We start from the raw sequence: 3,940 nt of genomic DNA, 5'->3' as shown, positions 1-3,940 counted from the left end.
GGCTCTGGCGCTCTAGGTGAACTTGAGAGACAGTCTAAGACACAAGGACTGCAATTCCTAGGCAACTCCTAGTGTGGACTGGGCTTACAGCCAGAGGACTAGGGTGGCATGTGACCTAGGGAGACACCAGCTGAGCAGCTAAGGGAATGCTTGCGCCAGTCCTCCCCCAACCTGAGGCAAAACAGCTCACAGCAACAAACATGTCTCCTTCCTTCTGCTTAAGGGGAGGAGAGCGAAGAGCAAAGAGAACTTTGCCTTGCATCTTGGATACCAGCCAGACGCAGAAAGGTAAGGCATCTGAAACATGCTAACTACAAGTGTAACCTAGCACAGCCCCAGTTGTGGTGGCTACAGTGTAAAACTCCTTCTGTTTGAGAAAAGCAGAGGGAAAAATAAACAGAACTTTGTCACGCACTTTAGAAGCCAGCTCAGCCACAATGGGATAGAGCAACAAGCAGACTCTTGGGATCCCCGAGTTCAGGTCTAAGCTCCTGGACAGCATTTCTGGACCTGCCCTGGACCAGAAGGGAACCCACTTCCCTGAAGGCTGAGTCTCAGGCCTGGCAGCATTCACCACAAGCTAACTGAAGGGCCCTTGGGCTTTAAGTGAACATCAGCAGTGGCCTGTCAGGCCGCTCCCCATCCCCATGGGCCGGGGGGTGGTGCCAACAAGGAGAGGCTCTTCTGCCTATGGAAAGGGGAAGAAAAAATGAGAAAGACTTTATATTGTGGTTTGAGTGCCAGCTTAGCCATAGTAGAATAGAACATCAGGCAAATTTCTAAGGTTTTTTTTTTTTTTTTTTTAATTTATTTATTATTATTATACTTTAAGTTGTAGGGTACATGTGCATAACGTGCAGGTTTGTTACATATGTATACTTGTGCCATGTTGGTGTGCTGCACCCATCAACTCGTCATTTACATCAGGTATAACTCCCAATGCAATCCCTCCCCCCTCCCCCCTCCCCATGATAGGCCCCGGTGTGTGATGTTCCCCTTCCTGAGTCCAAGTGATCTCATTGTTCAGTTCCCACCTATGAGTGAGAACATGCGGTGTTTGGTTTTCTGTTCTTGTGATAGTTTGCTAAGAATGATGGTTTCCAGCTGCATCCATGTCCCTACAAAGGACACAAACTCATCCTTTTTGATGGCTGCATAGTATTCCATGGTGTATATGTGCCACATTTTCTTAATCCAATATGTCACTGATGGACATTTGGGTTGATTCCAAGTCTTTGCTATTGTGAATAGTGCTGCAATAAACATACGTGTGCATGTGTCTTTATAGCAGCATAATTTATAATCCTTTGGGTATATACCCAGTAATGGGATGGCTGGGTCATATGGTACATCTAGTTCTAGATCCTTGAGGAATCGCCATACTGTTTTCCATAATGGTTGAACTAGTTTACAATCCCACCAACAGTGTAAAAGTGTTCCTATTTCTCCACATCCTCTCCAGCACCTGTTGTTTCCTGACTTTTTAATGATCGCCATTCTAACTGGTGTGAGATGGTATCTCATTGTGGTTTTGATTTGCATTTCTCTGATGGCCAGTGATGATGAGCATTTTTTCATGTGTCTGTTGGCTGTATGAATGTCTTCTTTTGAGAAATGTCTGTTCATATCCTTTGCCCACTTTTTGATGGGGTTGTTTGTTTTTTTCTTGTAAATTTGTTTGAGTTCTTTAATTGACAAATGGGTTCTCATTAAACTAAAGAGCTTCTGCACAGCAAAAGAAACTACCATCAGAGTGAACAGGCAACCTACAGAATGGGAGAAAATTTTTGCAATCTACTCATCTGACAAAGGGCTAATATCCAGAATTTCTAAGGTTTTTTAACTCCAATCCCTGGCCACCAGACAGCATCTCTGGATCTGCCTTGGGCCTAGAGGACCTTACCACCCTGAAGAGGACATAAGCCTGGCTGGCTTTGTCATGAGCTGATTTTAGAGCCCTAGGTCATTGAGTGAACAAAGGTGGTAGCCAGGGAGTGGTTACAGCAGGCCATGGGCAAAACCTAGTCCTGTGCTGGCTTCAGGTCTGACCCAGTGCAATCTTAGTGGTGTGACCACAGGGATGCTTACATCACCACGTCCCCAGTTCCAGGTAGCGCAGCGTGTGAGCGCGCGCGCACACACACACACACACACACACACACACACACACACACACAGAGACACTCCATGTGAGAGAAAGTAAAGGAAAAAAACAAGAGTTTCTTCTTCCTGGTAATCCAGAAAATTCCCCTGTATCTTATTGAAGACTGCCTAGGTGATACCTCTATGAGTCTGCAAAAACCACAGCAAAATTGGGCTTAAGGCCAAAGTCCTTTCAAATACCTGGAAAGCTTTCTCAAGAAGGACGGGCACAAACAAGCCTGAGAAGACTACAATGAATATTTAATTCTTCAGTGCCAAGACACTGAACAACTGTAAGTACCAACACCATCCAGGAAAACAGGACCTCACCAAATGAACTAAATAAAGCACCAGGGACGAATACTGGAGGAACAGAGGTATGTGTTGTTTTGAGGAGTAGTTGTTTTGAGGAAACGCAAAGAAATTCAAGATAACACAGAAAAGAAATGCAGAACACTATCAGATAAATTTAAAAATAGATTGCAACAAAAAGAATCAAGTACAAATTCTGGAGCTGAAAAATGCAACTGACATACTGAAGAAATGCGTGAAAGTAACTTAATAGCATACTTGAGCAAGGAAAAGAAAGAATTAGTGAGCTTGAAGAAAGGCTATTTGAAAATACACAGTCATGGCCGGGCGCGGTGGCTCAAGCCTGTAATCCCAGCACTTTGGGAGGCCGAGACGGGCGGATCACGAGGTCAGGAGATCGAGACCATCCTGGCTAACACGGTGAAACCCCGTCTCTACTAAAAAATACAAAAAAAACTAGCCGGGCGCGGTGGCGGGCGCCTGTAGTCTCAGCTACTCGGGAGGCTGAGGCAGGAGAATGGCGTGAACCCGGGAGGCGGAGCTTGCAGTGAGCTGAGATCCGGCCACTGCACTCCAGCCTGGGCGGCAGAGCGAGACTCCGTCTCAAAAAAAAAAAAAAAAAAAAAAAAAGAAAATACACAGTCAGAGGAGACTAAAGAAAAAGGAATAAAAAACAATGAACCATGCCTACAAGATCTAGAGAATAGACTCAAAGGGGCAAATCTAAGAGTTATTGGCCTTAAAGAGGAGGTTGCAAGAGAGGGGTGGAAACTTTATTCAAAGGCATAATATCAGAACTTCCCAAATCTAGAGAAAGATATGGACAATTAAGTACAAGAAAGTTATAGAACACCAAGCAGAGTTAACCCAAAAGAAGACTACCTCAAGGCACTATTAATCAAACTCCCAAAGGTCTAGGATAATGAAACAATCCAAAAAGCAGCAAGAGAAAATGAACACATAACATACAATGGAGCTCCCATACCTCTGGCAGCAGACTCTGTAGTGGAAATCTAAAAAGAGCCAGGAGAGAGTGGCATAACATGTTTAAAGTTCTGAATGAAAAAAAAAAATCACCCTAGAACAGTATATCCAGTATAAATACCCTTCATGCATGAGGGAGAAATAAAGACCTTCCAAGACAAACAAAAGCTGAGGGATTTCATCAGTATCAGACCTGCCCTACAAGAAATGCTAAAGGCAGTTCTTCAATGTGAGAGAAAACGATGTTAAAAAGCAAGAGAAATCATAAGAAGCTACAAAACGTACTGATAGTCATAAACACACAGAAAAACAGAATATTATGACATTGTAACACTGGTATATAAAGTACTATTATCTTAAGTACAAAGACTGCACGATGGGCTGGATGTAGTGGCTCATGTTTGTAATCCCAGCACTTTGGTAGGCCCAGGCAGGTGGATCACCTGAGTTCAGGAGTTTGAGATCAGCCTAGCCAACATGATGAAATCCCGTCTCTACTAAA

General features: G+C 43.9%; 1 long non-coding RNA gene across 2 annotated transcripts in view; it reads left to right on the top strand.

Moving 5' to 3' along the window:
* Positions 1-150: 150 nt before the first annotated feature.
* Positions 151-3,940, top strand: part of LOC114677560 (uncharacterized) — a 54,327-nt gene continuing 50,537 nt past the window's right edge. The window contains exon 1 of one of the 2 annotated variants that reach the window (XR_013417024.1): positions 151-288. This is a non-coding gene — a long non-coding RNA (uncharacterized LOC114677560). The remainder of the gene's footprint in view (positions 289-3,940) is intronic. The other variant, XR_013417023.1, reaches the window with a different exon arrangement.

Source organism: Macaca mulatta, chromosome 4 (genome assembly GCF_049350105.2).
Source record: "Macaca mulatta isolate MMU2019108-1 chromosome 4, T2T-MMU8v2.0, whole genome shotgun sequence".
NCBI lineage: Eukaryota > Metazoa > Chordata > Mammalia > Primates > Cercopithecidae > Macaca > Macaca mulatta.
The sequence above is the reverse complement of the archived record's forward strand: the minus strand, read 5'-3'. Positions and strand labels throughout refer to the sequence as shown.